Source organism: Protopterus annectens, chromosome 12.part0 (genome assembly GCF_019279795.1).
Source record: "Protopterus annectens isolate FY-2018-M chromosome 12.part0, PAN1.0, whole genome shotgun sequence".
Lineage (NCBI taxonomy): Eukaryota > Metazoa > Chordata > Ceratodontiformes > Protopteridae > Protopterus > Protopterus annectens.
The window spans coordinates 40,856,559-40,877,101 of NC_056746.1; positions in this window are offsets into that span (position 1 = coordinate 40,856,559).

Genomic DNA, 20,543 nt, shown 5'->3' on the forward strand with positions numbered 1-20,543 from the left:
AAAACTACGGGCACTCATAAAATTGTCTAAGGCCAGCTTCGAGAGAAAAATTGCACAGGATACTAAAGATAATCACAAGGCTTTCTTTAGTTATGTTAGGAACCTGGGTGGGAATTCCCAGATATGCTCAGAATTAGTCCAAAATGACAAAAAAATACACCGAACCCACAGATATTGCCAACATCCTAGCTGACAGGTTCAGTGCAAACTTCTCCCCCCCTCCCCACCAAAAGGGCAAATATCTATCCCAGCAGAGTGCTGCCCCCCTGACATCTCAGATGCTCAGGTAAGAGCTGCCCTCTCCAAAGCAAAAAACACAGCATCAATGGGACCAGATGGTGTCCCAGGCTGCGTCCTACATGAACCCCAAGAAGAGCTAAACCCAAACATAAAGCTACTGTTCAATCTCAGCCTTACTACAGGATTTGTACCCAAAGAGTGGCGTTCAGCAACAGTGGTCCCTCTCCACAAAGGTGGTGCCTCAACGGATCCTGGAAACTATCACCCCATAAGCCTGACTATCTCGGTCTGCAAAGCTATGGAAAGGATCATTATGGACCTCATAAATAAAGATATTGGGGACCTACAGACACTGGATCCTACCCAGTTCGGCTTTGTTAAGGGCAGATCCTGCCTCTTAAACCTGGTTGATTTCTTTGAAACAGTCACCAAGGCCATTGATGAGGGGAAGGTGGTCCACACAGCCTACCTGGACCTCGCAAAAGCCTTCGATACAATACCCCACTCGGGCATTATAGATAAGCTCACCAGCCTAAATATAAACCCCTATGTCACTAGATGGGTTGCAAACAGGCTCAAGGACAGAACCCACATGGTTAGAATTGCTGGAGCCATGTCAGACTCCAAACCAGTTACAAGTGGCGTCCCACAAGGCTCAGTCCTGGGACCTCTCTTGTTCGATATATATTTCTCGGAGGTACAGGCCAACACGGAAGGACTGTGGCTGACCAAGTTCACAGAAGACTGCAAACTGGGTGCCATAATAGACTCTCCAGCTGACACAAGCATCCTCCAAAAGGGCCTCATAGAAACAGACAACTGGTGCCAGAGCCATGGCCTCAAGCTAAACTCCAAAAAGTGTATAGTCATCCCCTTTGGCAAAAACAAAGTGCCCACAAATTACCACATAGGTGGCAATCCATTAAGTACAGAAGAAGTAATTTGGGACCTGGGGACCCAAGTTGATAGCAATCTCTCATTTGACAACCACGTGGCCAAAGTGGTTAGAAAAACATTTTATATAGCCCACCTAATCATGAAGGGATTCACATCTAGATCAGGGGAGGTCATCGTGCCTCTTTACTCATCCCTCATCAGGCCCATAATTGAGTACAATGCCCCTTTTGGGATGTACCTTATCAGACACCTGCAGCAACTGGAAAGACCCCAAAAGTACCTCACCAAGAGGATCAAAGGGCTCAAACAGATGCCATATGCTGCCCGGTTAAAGAAACTCCAGGTCTACTCAGTGGCATACCACCTGTTCAGGGGCAATCTGTGCCTGACGTATAAAGCCATGTCCAACCCGGAATTAATGGACATGCTGCACCTCAGAAAATCCAAATCCCATCGAGCTATGTGCTCGAGAAACTTGAACCTCAGCACTGAAATAAATAGGACATGCTGGAGGGACAGATTCATAACCCAGAGGCTCCCTTCACTCTGGAATAAAATCCCAGTCCAGGTTAGGCAGAGTCCCTCATTGACTCTCTTCAAGAGGAATCTTGATGAGTGGATGGGAGATTGTAGGTTTAACCCAGGTATCACTTCTGTGTCACTGTTAGACAGAGGCACAGTATACTAACCTCGAAAAAGGGCATAGCAAAATTAATTTAAAATGGGTGGCAAAAGCCAAACACATTCTGGCTAGGCTTATAAATGCCCTAGGGCAGATAGCCTAGTATGAACCCATGAACCTATGAACCTATGAACTGATTTGTTTGCAGTTAAATGCACTATTTAGAGTCTCCTTGCTCCTTTATCTGTTTAAAAACTTTCATTTTGTGGCTCACTGCTGTGATAAAGATTCTTGTAGTGTTTACTGTCTAAAAGAGCATAGGCTAATAGCTTTAGTTTTGTCCCTACCCTCCCTCCCTGTTGGTGTCTTGTAGTTATACTTGCTGGATGTGCAGTTGCCTGCCCCTACTGTAAATTTGATTTGGGACACTCCTCCCAGTCTAGTGTCATTACCTCATTCTACCTAATACAGAGAGAACGTCTGAGAAGGCCAAATCACTTAGTTTTTGTCCTTCTGTTCATCCTTTCTCCCTTTCTTTAAACAAAATGTCTGAATCTCCTTGTGTTTTGACTGTGCTTCTCAAACATTTTGGAGATATAGAGTATATTTTAGTGCAATTATTAAAACTGTATTTGCATTAATATTGCTACAATGTAAGTGCTTTAGGTTGCACTGCATCTGAATTAAGTGTGTTTTTGTTGCTTTTTTATATATAAGACTTATCTGTATATGTAGACTAGCTGCTTATTCTACTGTATCACTGCCTCTTAAATCATTTTTCAGTTGATAGATAGATGCTCTACACCAGTGGTCACCCCCTCATTGGACAGGTCTGACCATAAGCAAATCACCCTTGACATCCACATCCCACCCACAACCCCAGTAAGAAAACCTCTTTAAAAAACTTCTCCAAAGCCAACTTCATGCTACTCAAGTCAGAAGTGACAAACTTCATGACACCCATGGAGACAGGATCTGAAAGTTTGGCTGTTGAATCCTAAAGTAAGGCACTGTACGAGCACATCTACTGATCTGCATGAAAAGTGCCTTCCCAAATAGAACCAAGACGCTCTCCTTCTAAAAAAGGAAGCCAATCTGGTGGCCCTCTGCCATAAACAAACTATACAACAGAAGAAAGAAACTGTTGCAGAAAAGAGAAAAATCCCAGGATGCAAAAAACTCCCTTACCAGCCTCAGTAAGAAGCTGAGATCCCTCATAAAATCCTCCAAAGCTAGTTATGAAAATAAAATTGCCAAAGATTCCAAAGACAACCACAAGGCATTCTGTAGTTATGTCAAGAATCTAAATGGCAATGCTCAGATCTGTTCTGAACTACACCTGAAGGGCTTTAAATATACCGATCCCAAGGATATTGCCAGTATTCTGGCAGATTAATTTAGTGCCAACTTCACCCCCCTCTCACCCCCTAAAGGGCCCGTCTCATTACCAAAAGATTGCCAAAGTCCGTAATCACGACCACACAGGTAGAAACCGCAATCTCCAAAACTAAGAGTACAGCATCCATGGGACCAGATGACATCCCGGGCTGTGTACTACATGGACTACAAAATGAACTAGCACCTCACCTAAGGGTCATGTTTAATCATAGCCTTACCTCAGGCTTCATGCCCACTGAGTGCCGCACAGCTACAGTTATCCCACTCCACAAGGGGGGATCCACCTTGGATCCTGGGAACTACCGTCCCATCAGTGTGCCGAGCCTGATCTGCAAGGGCATGGAATGCATTGTCATGGAACTTATAAACAAAGACATTGGCAACCTTCAAACACTGGACCCAACCCAGTTTGGGTTCATGAAGGGGTAATCTTGTCTCCTGAAACTGAGTGACTTCTTTAAATCAGTCTCCAGAGCTGTGGATCAGGGTAAGGCAGTCCACACAGCCTGTCTGGACCTCGCCAAGGCCTTCAACACCATCCCCCACTCTGGAATCATAGATAAACTTACTAAGCTGGGTATAAATCCCTATGTCACTTGATGGGTTGTCAGCTGGCTTACTGACAGAACCCAGACTGTAAAAGTAGACAACTCCAAATCCAGCTCCAGACAAGTGACAAGTGGAGTACCTCAGGGTTCAGTCCTAGGTCCGCTCTTGTTTGGCATCTACTTCTCTGAAGTACAGGCCAACACTAAGGGACTCTGGCTAACAAAGTTTGCAGATGACTGCAAACTGGGAGCTATTACTGAATCCCCAAATAATGTGGATATTCTTCAAAAGGGCCTTACAGAAACAGATGCTTGGTCCCAGAGTGATGGGCTCAAGCTTAATGCCAAGAAATGAATAGTTATCCCCTTTGAGAAAAAACATGTACCCATGAATTACCACATAGGTGGCAGTATACTAAACACCGAAAGTGTGATGAGAGACTTAGGGACACAGTTGGACAGTGGTCTCACCTTTGATAACCACATCACCACAACAGTCAGGAAATCCTTATATGTGGCACACCTCATCACTAAGGGCTTTTCATCCAGAAAAAAGGAGGTCATTGTCCCACTGTACTCATCCCTCATTAGACCCATTATAGAGTACAATGCCCCATTTGGTATGGACCTCACAAGACATCTGCAACAGCTGGAAAGGCCACAGAAATACCTCACTAAAAGAATCACAGGCTTAAAGCAGATTCCCTATGCTGGCCATCTAAAAAACTCCAGCTATACTCTGTGGCATATCATCTACTCAGACCTGCCCTCCATTTATACCCTCCATTTACCAATTACCACTCTCACTCAACTGCAGCTTCACCATCCCTTTACCTCACCTCCCCCAATTTTACTAAACCCCAACAGTCCCACCTCAAACTTCCTAAACACATTCATTAATCCACCCCAATTATTGTCATACTGCTCCTCCCCAGGATTCCAGGCCCCTGCCACCACATAACATGTATATCCTCCATAAATCCACCCCCATCCTGCTCATACTCTTCCCCAGGATTCCAGTCCCCTCCCACCACATAACATGTATATCCTCCATAAATCCACCCCCATCCTGCACATACTCCTCCTCCCCAGGATTCCAGGCCACTCCCATCACATAACATGTGTATCCTCCATAAATCCACCACCATCCTGCTCATACTCCTCCTCCCCAGGATTCCAGGCCCCTCCCACCACATAACATGTCTATCCTCTATAAATCTAACCCATCCTGCTCATACTCCTCGTCCCCAGGATTCCAGGCCTCTCCCACCACATAACATGCATATCCTCCATAAATTCACCCCCATCCTGCTCATACTCCTCCTCCCCAGGATTCCAGGCCCCTCCCACCACATAACATGTCTATCCTCTATAAATCCACCCCCATCCTGCTCATACTCCTCCTTCCCAGGATTCCAGGCCCCTCCCAACACATAACACTCATAACCTTACCCAACAATGACACCCTCTCCTGTACATAAATTAACACCCAAAGCATCTCTAATAAACATGACCAGATAAACACCTTCCTTACAGCCTACTCACTTGACATCACAGCTATCACTGAAACATGGTTCACACAAAATAATCTTAATTTTCAACACCTACTTCCCTCCTACAAATACCTCCAGGACACCAGTCCTGGCAGAAGACATGGTGGGGTCACTCTCTTTTTTTATAAAAACAACCTTAAACCCACAATCATTGCACAAGCAAATGCCTCCTTAGATACTGAACCCAACTGGATCCTTCTAAAACTTCCCTCCCGGAAGATCAGTCAGTTCCTAATAGCAGTTGCCTACCTTCCTCCTCCAGCACCTCTTAACAAGTTTACATCTCTTACTATCATCTCAGCTGCCCACAACTATGAAAATACCGTTATTCTAGGTGATTTTAAACTAACCTACCTATGTCCTCTGAGCAGTGACATTGCTGAATTCCTACTCAATATCAGCCTTATGCAGCTAGTTAGTGATGCTCCTCATCCAAATCTCCAAACCAACAACCACTCCTTCCTGGACCTGCTAATCACTAATAACCCTCTCATCATCTCCAATATCCCTGTTCTTCCACCCTCATTCAGTGACCACTGCCTAGTAACCTTCCAAATTATCCATCAGTAACCAGAACTGCCCCCAAACTAGTTCCCTTCAGGCCTAGATCCACCATCAATACAAACAACTTCAAAAAACACCTATCAACTTTCAAATGGCCTTCCATTATCAACTTACAGAACATCAACTTGGCCGCAACAGCTCTGACACATACCTCCTTCAACTTCCAGACAACTTCCTCCCTCTCACACAGTGCTTTTTCAGCTACAACAAACCCCCTGCCTAACCACTGAACTCAATGCTTTGTTCAAATTTAGGGACAATGCGTGGTCTTCATGGAGACAAAATCCCTCGCTAGAAAATCATCCTGCCTTTACCTCTCTGCGTAACCTGCCTAAGCATGCATAGGCACAAAATCAACTACTTCAAAATCAAGTGACTTACTTTTTTAGGCAAACCCAAACATTTTGGCAGGAAGTAAATCTTCTCACAGGCTGCAAATCCACTGATCCCACCTCCTCTCCTATCACTAAACAGATGTCACAAGGCCAACTCTCAAACTCTGACTTTCTCAAAGAATTCAGCTACCTCCCTGGTACTGTGACATCTAGATCCCCCCAACTCACCCATCACCCCTTGTTTTATTTCCCTCTTCTACTTTAAGGAAATTACCCAAAAAGAACTTGCTCCCCTTCTAGGAAACATACTCTGGATGCACCCCCTGCTGCAGACAACCTACTCCCTTGGTTAGTGTCACTCTGCAAAGACTTTCTAGTCCCACATCTTCTACATGTTTATAGCCTCTGGTTAAGTCAAAACTCAATGCCAGACACATGGAAAACTGTTCAGGTTAAACTCCTTTCCATACAGCCAGTAAATACCTCCCTCTTTCACTCTATTTCCCTCCTCCCTACATGTGAGAAAATACATGAAAAACGAATTTACAAGCAACTGTCCACTTACTTCCAATGGTATCATTTCCTCAATGATAAACGGCATGGATTCTGGGCTGGCTGGCACACAATGACAGCACTATGGTCACTTACAGACGATATCCTTCTCAACATGGATAAAGGAAACCTTTCAAGACCTCTCTTCATTGACCTCACCAAAGCTTTTGATGTAAGTGACCACTTCCTGCATCTTCATTCCCTCCAAGAAATAATGGTTTGCCCCAACACTGTCACCTGGTTCCAACATTTCTTAACAAACAGGTATTTCAGAGTCAAATTAGGTCCATCCCTATCATCACCAGCACACCTTACCTGAGGAGTGCCCCAAGGATCCATACTTGCCACTCTTTTGTTTTCAGTCTTTATTAACAAAATGCCCTCTGACCTCCCTGACCTTCATATCACCCTTCATGCAGATATGCTGGTTATTCTTTGATCCAGCCTCTCACATTCAACTATTCAAACCCGGCTTCAGTCTGGCCTTCACTCCCTTAATCCTTGACCAAACATCCATATGCTACACCTAAACCCCTCTTTAAAAAAGTATGATATTTGGAACCCAACAAAAGATTAAAAAACTCCTAAAAATTTCAACTTCACAGATCTCAATGGTTGCCCAATAGAAACAACCGCATCCTTTAAATGCTTAGGTTTACGGCTAGGCCAGTCATTCAACTTCCGAAGCCAGGGAAAAGATAAGTTCTCTTTCATTCTGGTCCTAGAAAATATTTCTGTTTTTGTCCAGACCAGCTAGAGCTGCAATAGACAAATGAGTCCTCCTTGCTAACTTGAATACAGGCTTCTCATTCATAGCCACAGCCTCTAAAACAATAACTCATACACTCTACAATGCACTGAAAACAAAACCTGCTGATTCATTTCCAATACCTCCCCTCAGGAACCCCACTGCACTACCCTCTCCAAGGCCAAATGGCTCCCAGTCTCCTATAGAGCTGAGCTACTCCTAGGGTCTCTTGTTTTCAAACTACTTCAACCAGATGCCCTTCCACATTTTGCAGCCAAACACCATAATAAAATCACCCCCTACAACCTCCAGAACCTCTCCCAATTATCTCCCTCACTCCAGACACCCGAAACTAAGCTGTACTGTACCAACACAGGCAGTCCCTCTCCCTTCACCTTAAAGAAGTCTCTTTTCCCACCTTCAGAGCTCAACTTAAAAGACAATGTCATCAAACATCTGACTGCAAGTACTTTTCTACTGGACAGATAACTTAGCTCCCTCCTCTCCTGCATCACTTCTACTTTGATACTCTGTTCTCAGATGTTGCTTTCCACTTATTTTTACTACTAAAATTATTTCACATTTGGTTTTGTACTCTACTAATATTGTTTGCATATATCAATTGTGAATGGGATTATCTAACTTCTGTGATTACTCTGCGATCGTGAATTTGTTCTATTTTTCTCATTTTTTTATGAATCTCTTCACTCATGCTGTGCTAGTGATCAGTGTACTACCCTGGTAAACAAACTAAAGCAGCTAAAATAACTAAATAAATAAATATAACTCTGAGATCACACAAACTTCAGGAAAAAGTACTATCCTATTCCCAATACACATCTTTGCAATTTGTTAATAGTCACTGGCTATAGTTTTGTTTTTAGGACAGGTAATGAACAACCATTTAATAAATAAAGGATAGAGTTGTAGGGATGTAGGTGGTTTGCTACTGCACATTTCAGGTTTTAGTGCAGTAAACTATCCCAGTTTGGTGCCACAGTTCTGAAGTATACTGGATTCTCATTTTTGTAGTGTCAAGGAAATATTTCACTTATTTATTTATTGCATTTATTTATCTTTGTCAACTAGGAAAGTCTGACTGCGATAGATACCTTTTTTCAGCCAAGGCTAGTGGATAAAAGCTGCTTATTCACATACATAGACAATATACTTATATTTTCATTTCCCATATTGTATATAACATATTCCACACTGTGTTTGGACTTATATGATTTAATAGAGAACCTTAATATAATTTCTATATCAGAATATCAGAAAGCAATAAATAAAGCAGGACTCTTAGAAATCCATTCACGATTCTAGAAAATTCTTAATTCATTTGACAATCATTTAAATATAGTAAGTATTGAATCTCCCTGCTGCCAGCTTCTGTTAGTTTCTTTTCATTTTATGGCCTCCTGTTCTGTGGAGTATTCATTATCTGTGGCTCAATAGTTAAACATTACAACAGTAGACATAATCAAAGCTGTTACATCAAAAATATATTTGTTCAGCTTTAACATTGCGATTTCATTTTGTTTTTTGCAGGATAGTAAGCATATCCCCACAACCCAGTGCCGCCTTCTTCTCTAAATATACTTATTCAACGATTTCTTAACTTTGGTATGAGGAAACACTTCTTCATCCTTACAGTTCCACAATCTTCCTAAAATAAGTCCTTATTTTTTCGGTGGAAACAAGAGAATTAATTAAAAATAAAAAATAAAAAAGTGACTATTTGTGATGGGCACAGGAATGCATGATATTGATGTCTGATCTCATTATTACTTATATAGTTTTCACTTCATAACTTTTTGAATGATAAATAGCCGATTTCAGTTAATACAGTTTGTTACTTGCTGTGCTGAAACCAGATATAGAGGTAGATGAGAGGGGATCTGTAATGTGCTTGCGCCCAATATTTAGACATTCAATTGAAACATTTACTCAACAAAGAAAATCATCTGTGTAAACATTCATGACACTTCTTGGAACAGATCAACAGCATTGGTTTCCATGGGGCAGACCTATTGGTAACAATAGACATAAAGGACTGTTATACTGCCTTTCCTCACCTGATAAGGATGATATGCTTTACTGACTATCTGGTAAGAAAAGGGATAGTGCAGGTTAAGGTTAATGTCTACGAAGAGTTGCTTGAAATCATTTTATAGAATAAGTTTACTTTCTGAAGATATACTAGCAAAAAGAGGGTGTGGCAATGGGCTCAACATGTGGTCACCTGTTTGCGAATATTATATATGCACCTGCCATAGTTTATAAGAAGGCTACAATCTGAAGAATTTGTTTGAATCTAGTAATGTAGCGACTAGTACTGCTTCTTGTATGAAAACGTGTGGGAAATGCAACCTACATAATACATATTAGTATGTGAAAAATCGCTCATTAATGACGTGACTATTTATGTAAAGGGTAAAGACAAGTGTGATGCAACTGGCATTATGTACGGAGCAGTGTGCCACGTCTGCCATGGTTTCTACGTGGGGAAGATGGAGAGTAGACTCAGCGACCACGTTTACGAGTATATGTGTGACACCAGGAGAGAAAAAACATGAGTGTACTTTACAGGCATGTTAGGTAAAAAGGGGACATTTTTTTCAAATTTGTAGTATTGCAAAAGGTTGGCAAAAATCCTAGGGTGGTCCATGGTCAATTATTTTAGAAAAACATGAGTTGCACTGGTAACTGTTATTAAATGCACATAACTGGCCATAACTTAATGATTATATCACAATAGTACCACTACTACAAATTAAAGTCCCTTAACAGATATGCATGTGTTGTAATAGTATGTTTATACACTGAAGTATGTTTGGGTGAATTTATTATTAGTTTTAGGTTGCTGTGGAATGAAGGTGCAATAAGTATGTAGGGTGGTGAATTCAATTATCCATGTAAAATATGATCAATGAGATGTTTTATGGTGTTTATTTTAAAATGCTAATTTATTATTTTTTTGGATAAGAGGTTTGTAGGACTGTGTCTTTAAATTAGATGGGTGGTCATATGACTTTCAACCACTAATTAAGCCAGGTTTTTCAAAATGAAAATATCTGATGAAGTTTTACCTTTTGTAAGATGAAAGCACTCATTTTAGAACTTGGAATAAAACGTTTTTATTTGGAAAATTTGTATTTGGGTTGTGGAGACTTTCTATTTCTTGATGTATATTTGCAGATTTACTAGTTTGTCATTTTTTCTGCTTTGGATTGATGTTTTCGAATAAACTATACTAAACAGATCCTTATGTCCTGAAGCTTTCTAGTAGTTCTGTTGTAAGTACTACCTTCCTGAAACAGTCCTTTTATATCTGATTTAATGACCACATGTCCATGTTGATTTAGCACAAATGAGCTCAAGGTATCCTTTTACCTATTAGGATTATATAAACTTGATATTTTGTGTCTTAACTCATGTTTTTTCACCCTTCAGGTCTCCAAATTATGTCATTTTTACTGGAAGCTTTCTTTTTTCCTCATTGTGTGTGTCATTTTCATCAGTTTAGAATTACAATTAACATTTTCATTTGTCTCCAAACCAGCTGACCTTTAAGTAGCCTGGCAGCATTTAGTGTGTATTTGTTTGCATCAAAATCTATATCTATTGCTAATATTATTGCATTGTATACTTACCTTCATAGGTAAACACTAGGCTAACTGTTATTGCAGGCCATTTTAAGCTTAGCCAAGTTATTTTTAGAGGTGAGAGTCAAACTCTGTAACTTGCATTTATTAGGTAAACACCTTAACCATTATTGCAACTCCCAGCTCCTTGTGATGTCCACTCATTTGTCATATAGGACTGTTTCAGAAACATGCTTGGTTATATCCTATATACCCTCCTTTTGCACAGATGTGCGTGATGTGTGTTTGTGTGTGGGGTCTCTTGTAATTACAAAGACTAGAATTGTTACCCCAGAAAGGTGAGACTGTGACACTGACAATGTGAAGTCTCTACTAAGTCTGAACGTGAGGTACCTTCAAGTATTGATCCTTATCTGAGAGTCAGTACATACGAGTAAAAGGACTTCACCATAATGGTTATGGTATTCATCTCATAAACAAAAGGTGCAGGGTTTGATGCTAACCTCAAGTTATTGACTAGGCTTAGTAATACGAATAAGAGGTGGGGGTACATGGGAGGAATTGATCCCCTACAAAAACACTTTAAAATGAAAATAAAATCGCCACTGATTCTAAAGACAACCACAAAGCATTTTATAGCTATGTCAAGAATCTCAGTGGCAACACTCAGATCTGCTCTGAGTTACAGCACAATGGCACTAAATATACAGACCCAACTGATATTGCCAACATCCTGGCAGATAGGTTTAGTGCTAACTTTACCCCCATCTCACCCCCTAAAGAGCCCATCTCTATACCGGAAGAATGCAAAGTTCCTGTAATCACGGCTGCACAGGTAAAAACCACACTCGCCAAAGCCAAGAACACAGCATCCATGGAACCAGACAACATCCCAGGCTACGTTCTACATGAACTACAGAATGAACTGGCACCCCACCTAAGTACCATGTTCAGTCATAGCCTCACCTCAGGCTTTGTGCCTGCTGAATGGCGCACAGCAACGGTTATCCCACTCCACAAAGGGGAAGCCACCACGGACTCCGGGAACTACCACCCCATTAGCCTGACGAGCCTGGTCTGCAAGGCCATGGAACGTATCATAATGGAACTTATAAACAAAGACATTGGTAATCTCCAAACTCTGGATCCCACCCAGTTCAGGTTTGTAAAAGGCAGATCATGTCTCCTAAACCTGATAGACTTCTTTGACGCAGTCACCAAAGCCGTAGACAAGGGTAAGGTGGTTCACACAGCCTATCTAGATCTTGCCAAGGCTTTTGACACCATCCCCCACTCTGGAATTATAGATAAACTAACTAAACTAGGTATAAATCCCTATGTCACAAGATGGGTTGCCAATTGGCTCACTGACAGAACCCACACTGTGAAAGTAGCAGACTCCAAATCTGACTTCAGACCAGTGACAAGTGGAGTACTACAGGGTTCAGTCCTGGGTCCTCTCCTGTTTGGTATTTACTTCTCTGAAGTACAGGCTAACACAGAAGGTACTTGGCACAAAGCCAGATGACTGCAAACTAGGAGCCATAATTGAAACTCCTAACTATGTGGACATCCTACAAAAGGGCCTCACCGAGACAGATGCCTGGTTCATAGGTTCATAGGTTCATAGGTTTATACTAGGCTATCTGCCCTAAGGCATTTATAAGCCTAGCCCAAATTATTGTGGCTTACGCCACCCCTTATATGAAAAAATACTGTGCCCATTAGTTTGTTGTGCCTCTGTCCAGCAGTGACCCAGAGATGATTCCCGGGGTAAACCTACGATCTCCCATCCACAGGTCTAGATTTCTCTTGAACAGAGTCAGCGAGGTGCTCTGCCTCACATGGACCGGGATTTTATTCCACAGCATAGGGAGTCTCTGAGTGATAAATCTATCCCTCCAGCACGTCCTATTTATATCCGTGCTAAGGTTTAAGTCGCTTGCTCTAGTGGTTTTGGTGGATTTGGATTTTTGAGGTGGAGCATGTCCATTAATTCCGGGTTGGACATGGCCTTGTATGTCAGGCACATGTCACCTCTGAGCAGACGGTATGCGACTGAATAGAGCTGGAGTTTCTTCAATCTGGCAGCATATGACAGATTTTGGAGTCCCTTTATCCTTTTGGTGAGGAACTTTGGGGTCTCTCCAATTGCTGCAGATGTCGGGTGAGATACATCCCGAATGGGGCATTGTACTCGATCATTGGTCTGATAAGTGAAGAGTACAGGGGAACAATGACCTCACTAGATCTGGATGTAAATCCCTTCATGATCAGGTGGGCAATGTAGAAGGTCTTTCTAACCACTTTAGCAATGTGAGTGTCAAAAGAAAGGCCACTGTCAACCTGGGTCCCCAGGTCCCTGATAACCTCTTCTGTGCTTAGTGGATTGCCACCTATATGGTAGCTTGGGGTTACCTTGTTTTTCCCGAAGGGTATGACTATACATTTTTGGCGTTTAACTTCAGGCCATGGCTCTGGCACCAGCTATCTGTTTCCGTGAGTCCCTTCTGAAGGATATCAGTGTCCGATGCACTTTCCACTATGGCCCAGTTTGCAGTCATCTGCAAACTTTGTCAGCCAAAGTCCTCCCATGTTGGCCTGTACTTCTGAGAAGTAGATGCCAAACAATAGGGGCCAAGGACCGAGCCCTGTGGGACACCACTTGTGACCGGCTTCGGGTCTGACACAGCGCCAGCAACTCTAACCCTGTGGGTTCTGTCCTTAAGCCAGTTTGCAACCCATCTTGTGACATATGGGTTTACATATAAGCTGGTAGTTTTTCTACAATACCCGAGTGGGGTATTGTGTCGAAGCCTTTGCAAGGTCAAGGTAGGCTGTATGGACTGCCTTTCCCTCATCAATGGCCTTGGTGACTATTTCGAAGAAGTCGACCAAGTTCAAAAGGCATGCTCTTCCCTTGACAAAGCCAAACTGGGTCGGGTCCAATGTCTGCAAGTCCCCTATATCTTTGTTTATGAGCTCCATTATGATCCTCTCCATAGCTTTGCAGACTAGACTTGTTAAGCTTATGGGGCGGTAATTACCAGGGTCCGTAGAGGCGCCACCTTTGTGGAGTGGGACCACAGTTGCTGTGCGCCACTCCTTGGGCACGTATCCTGTGGTAAGGCTGAGATTAAACAGCTGCCTTATGTGCGGGTTTAATTCCTCATTTAGCTCGTGTAGCACACAGCCGGGGACACCATCCGGTCCCATTGATGCTGTGTTTTTAGCTTTAGAGAGAGCAGCTTTCACCTGCGCATTTGAGATGTCCGGGAGGCTACACTCGGCTGGGATAGTTATCTCTCCTTTAGGGGAGAGGGGTGAAGTTTGCACTGAACCTGTCTGCCAGTATGTTGGCAATGTCTGTGGGTTCAGTGATTTTTGTATCATTTTGGACTAATTCTGAGCATATCTGTGAGTTTCCACCCAGGTTCCTAACATAGCTGAAAAAGGCCTTATGATTGTCCTTTGAATCCATGGCAATTTTTCTCTCAAAATTGGCCTTAGTTGATTTTATGAGTGCTCGTATTTTTTACTAATAATGATCAGGGGTGACTTCCCTTTTATGGATTTTGTTCTATCATGTAATAACTTTCTCCTCTTATTGTAAAGTTTGTTAATGGCTGGGGTCCACCAGACTGGACGTTTGCCCTTTGTGGAAAGAGTCTTGGTTTTATTTGGGATTGCCTGATCCATGCAGTCCTGGAGGTGTTCATAGAAGGCATTTGTAAGGGCTTCCGCAGCTTGGGTTGTGGTTTCCTCTGACTCAGGGGCCTTGAAGGATACCACACCAGTCTTGAGTAGTGTGAAGTTTGCTTTAGAGAAGTTCTTCACTATGGTCTTTTTGTTTGGGGTGGGGCGGATGTGGATTTCCAGTGAGATTAGTTTATGATCAGATCTCACCAATGAGGGATATACTTCCGTGTGGAGCATTTTGTCCCCATGTTTGTGACAATGAGATCTAGTATATTTTCTCCTCTCGTGGGAACAGTGACTAGCTGTTCCATGGCATTTGAATTTATGAACTCCAGGAACCGTTGGGCTAGAAAGTTAGGGCTTGAGTAATGTTCCCAGTCTATATTCGGGTAGTTGAAGTCACCCAATATGATGGTGTTTGGAGATACATTTATACCCTCCAGTGTCTTCAGGAAGGCTGTGTGGGGTTCCTGAGTTTGAGAGGGTGGCCTGTAGCATGCTACAATTTGTAGAGCAGTTTTGCCTATTGTTAGTTGCACCTGGATGGTTTCGAAGCTTCATGCGTTGCCACCAACCTGGAGGTGTGAGTATCCTTTATGAATATGGATACACCCTCCTTTTGTGGAGTGGTCCGGGTTTTGGGGCCGGAACGCATGATATGAGGTAAAACCTAATAGTGCCGGGTGCTCTCAGGAGCCTTGAACCAGGTTTCAGTTACAGCACAGACATCGATGTTCTCCATACTGAGAAGGGCCTCGAGTGCGTGCATTTTGAGATTTAGACTTCTGGCATTGAGCAGCATTACCCTCAATTTCTTCCCATTTTTGTTTTCTAGGGTGGTAGGTTTAGAATTTGAGCCTTGCCTAAAAAGGCACTATGCGGGTGGCAAGAGCCTTAGCCAATATCCGGAATCCCAGGGGTGACAGGTGCAAGCCGTCACTTGCGAAGCAGCGTGGCTTGTCAAGCATGTCATCCCAGGCAGACAGACACTGAATCCCCTTTGAATGACACCAGACATTAAGCCAATTGTTAAAGCTGATCATCTTGTCTCTATATTGTGGCATCATTCTTGGTGAAGGAAGGATACTGCTCAGGGTTAGGGTCATACCTGTCTGGGCTACATAATCAGAGAGCTCCTCTATGTCTCTTTTCATGCAGTCCAGGGAGGTACGTCTCAGGTCGTTCACACCAGCATGGACAATGACTGTGTCATATTTGTACTTGCTGTGGAGTGACCCAGTGCTTGTGTTATGTGGCGGATTCTAGCGCCCGATAGGCAGCTTACTGTGACCCTCTCCTTGTTCAGCCTGGTGAGTGGGACGTCAGTGTGTCTGACTATGGAGTCACCTATGACAAGTATGTTTGGTGTTGTATTTGGCCTTAAGGGCTGTGACTGCTTTGCACACTGCTTTTGTGGTTTATGTGTTGCTTGTGGGGTGTCTTGAGGTAGCAGTTGTTTGGGTGTCTGCTTTGGAGGCCTCTGCTGTTTAGGTAAATTTTACTCAGAGCCTCCGAGTATGTCTTTGTGTGTTTATGTGTTTGATTCAGTGGAGTGGTAGCATTATGTGAGGCTGGTTTTGTGGTGTGTGTAGTTGCCTTCTCCTCCTGTCTGGTCTTGCCAGTCCTGAGTTGAGAGAGCTCAGCCTCCAGTTTGGCTAAATAGCTGCATCTCTCGCAAGTATTTGTGTTATGTGGGAGGAGGAGAGGGTTGTCTGTGTACATGAGGCAGTTATAACATTGCCTCAAGATTCCCAGATTCACCAGCTGGACCGGAGAGGAGATTGACAACTGACCTTTGGACATGCTAGAATAATATTGGGAAATCCTTAATTGAAAACAAGGGCCAGTGGTGTCAAAGGAATGGCCTCAAGCTCAATGCCAAAAAGTGCATTGTCATCCCCTTTGGTAAAAACACTGTACCCATGAACTACAACATAGGCGGAAGTATACTTAACACCAAAAGTGTGATAAGAGACCTTGGGACACAGATGGACAGTAGTCTCTCCTTTGATAATCACATCACCACAGTAGTCAGGAAATCCTTCTACGTGGCACACCTCATCACAAAAGGTTTCTCATCCAGAAAAAAAGAGGTCATTGTTCCCCTCTACTCATCACTCATTAGACCCATTATAGAGTACAACGCTCCTTTTGGTATGTACCTCACAAGACATCTACAACAACTGGAAAGGCTGCAGAAATACCTCACAAAGAGGATTACCGGCTTCAAACAGATGCCCTATACAGACCGTCTCAAAAAACTCCAGCTTTACTCCGTTGCATATCGCCTACTCAGAGGTGATCTCTGCCTAACATACAAAGCTATGTCAAACCCAGAGCTGTTGGACATGCTCCACTTACAGAAATCCCAATATCTCTGAGCTACACGCTCTAGGGACCTAAACCTTGTCAACATAATAAACAGAACATGCTGGAGGGATAGATTCCTGTCCCAGAGACTTCCCATACTCTGGAACAAACTACCTATCTATGTCAAACAGAGCTCCTCATTAGCACTCTTTAAGAAAAATCTTGATGATTGGATGGGAAATAGAAAATTCACCCAGTGGCTCACCTATGTGGCTCTGCTCGACAGTGGCACAGGAAAATAATTTTCTTGGGTGGCAAAAGCCAGGGTACCTTTTTGGCTGGGCTTGTATAGGCCTCAGGGCCGATAGCCTAGTACCTACCTATGAACCTATGAACCTATGAACCTATAAACCTAGGTTGTGAGAGCGAGTTTTGCAATTTGCTTTTATTTTGTATTTGCGATGGCAGAATCGGCACACAGCTTTTAGTTGTTATAATATTTGAACCTCTGACATTTCCATGAAAATATAATTTGCTTGGACAGCTACACATACTAATATCTTATAAATATGAAAATATATAAAACTTCTGCTTTGAGGAATATCATATTTAAGTCTCCCACCCATCTAATCAGCACGTTTGTTTCCTAACCTGCATATTTATGAGGCAATAAGAGCTTTTTATATACATTTGTATTTTTTCTAATTTTATTCAAATTTTTCTCATTTAATAAAGTGTTTCGCAATTACAAGGTACGCTAAATTTAGAGACAAAGTGAATGCAGTAAAAGGTAATGTAAATTGAAATGAAATGGCATATATCTGCTGGCTTTGAGGCTTTTAGTTTGCATAGATTATTATGGATGGTTTTCCTTAAAAAGTATTAACTATTAACTACTGTTACTTGACATAACCATAGGTGAATCTTGGACATTATTTCTTAATCTAGAAGCTACAAAAAGATTGATGATTGTATGCAAGGCCTGAGTGACAGTTTTTATATCTATCTATATATATATATATATATATATATATATATATATATATATATATATATATATATGCGTGTGTGTGTGTGTGTGTGTGTGTGTGTGTGTGTGTGTGTGTGTGTGTGTGTCTGTGTGTGTGTGTGTGTGTGTGTGTGTGTGTGTGTGTGTGTGTGTGTGTGTGTGTGTGTGTGTGTGTGTGTGTGTGTGTGTGTATGTGTGTATATGTGTCAGTATATTACCTTTGGCCACAGATACAAATGGTAAAATCACATTTTCTCAAAAAAATAGCTGAAGTCACATTTTTAGAAAACCCATTTCGTAGAATCACATTTAGTTTAAAACTAGACCAAATACTTAATTTCCATTTTAAGTTAAATGCAAGATTTCCCAAAATACACAAGAGAAAAGAATAAATCTGCAATTAGTTTTGCAGGGGGCAAGCCTCCCTGCAGCTTCGCAAATGAGGGAACAAACCTCCACATCCATGAAGTTATATGTATACTAAGGTACTCTTTAAACAGTGGACCCACTGGCAGTGCACAATTAGATGTCACACAAGCAGTGATTTCCCACATAAAACAATGATCACAGTTCCCTTCTCTAGCATTATGTACTGACTCTGACCTCAACAAACTAACAATAACACCACTAACTTTATAAAACACGGGGAAAATATCAGAAACAAGAACACACATTCTGCAAAGCTCAGTTAACTAAATCACTTCTGAAAATTCTGTCATATGATCATTACATGATGCAAGTAAATTAGATTCTATCAAATGAATGTGCCATAACCATATATATTTATGTATGCACATAGGTGTGTGTGTGTGTGTGTGTGTGTGTGTGCGCGCACGTGTGTGTGTGTGTGTGTTTGTGTATATATATATATATATATATATATATATATATATATATATATATATATATATATATATATATACATATATATATATACTGTATAAACATATATATATATATATATATATATATATATATATGGGATCTGTACAGATCCCCGAACGGCAACATAACCGAAACAAATTCATCAGGGCATACTTGCGTGAAAGTGCTTTTCACCAAAGAAGCACTTTTGCGTAAGTATGCCGATCGTACTATGGTTTGGATAAGGGAAAATTCCCTTTTCCCCACTGTAGTGTGACCTTTGAGTGAGAATATTAAAGTGGGAGGGCACAGCCACCCACATGGGGGATCCAGTAAATTTAATGTTTTTTTTTTTTTTTTTAGCACACTTTAACGAAAGAGGTTTTTCGGTGAAAGCGCTTTCATTGCTCCACTTTTAAATGCCGAAATGCCAAAATCTCGAGTTTTAAAAAAACAAATCCAAAACATTGAGATTTCAGTATCTCAACATTTAAAAGTGGGGAAAAAAAGACAGACACCTAAAATAAAGTGTTTTCAGGGGGGAAAGCCCCTCTGTACCCCCACATCCCTCCTACTTAAATATACCAACTCCAAGATTGGGCTACAGTGAAGAGAATGCTAATACTCATGTTGCACTTACTGTTTTCTTCATGTAGCACAATCTTGGAGTTGATATATTTAAGTAGGGGGGTGTGGGGGTGTAGGGGGGGCTTGCCCCCTGCAAACACTTTATTTGAGTTAATTTATGGGTTTTTTTTTCATTTTTAAATGTCGAGATACCAAAATCTCTGTGTTTTGTGTTCATTTTTTAAAACTTGAGATTTTGGCATTTAAAAGTGGACCTATATATATATATATATATATATATATATATATATATATATATATATATATATATATATATATATATATATATATATATATATATATATATATATATGTGCATGTGTGTTTGCATATGTGTGTGTATTATTTCATCTAAAGAAACAATATATAAACACAGTTGATCTACTCACTTTATCTAAACCTAGCATAACTCAAAAGGCATAAAAATTCTTAGCCTCCCTAACTTATATATAAAAAATCCACAGTCCCACTACAGTGGAAGGAAGTGAAAAGACAGTGGAAGTTGACCCTTATCTTGCAGAATCCAAAACACTGGAATAAAACAAACTGCAATACTAGCTATAAAGCAATAATAAAACTAGTAACAGTAATGCAAAAATGCTAAGTGTTCCTTATTATTAGAATTATTATTGTTAGATGGTAATAGAGAATATTATTATATCAATTGAAATTAGACCACCTGAATGTAACCCTTATATCTATCTATATATGTCTATATCTATAGCTATATATATATATCTATGTATATTTATATATATCTATGTATATATATATATATATATATATATATATATATATATATATATATATGTGTGTGTGTGTGTGTGTGTGTAAGTATATATATATATATATATATATATATATATATATATATATATATATATATAAGGCAGTTTTTCATTGATAAGTCAAGTTATCAAACAGAAACATCTTGAACAGTTGATTGAAAGTCAGTTTACCGCATGTACAGCC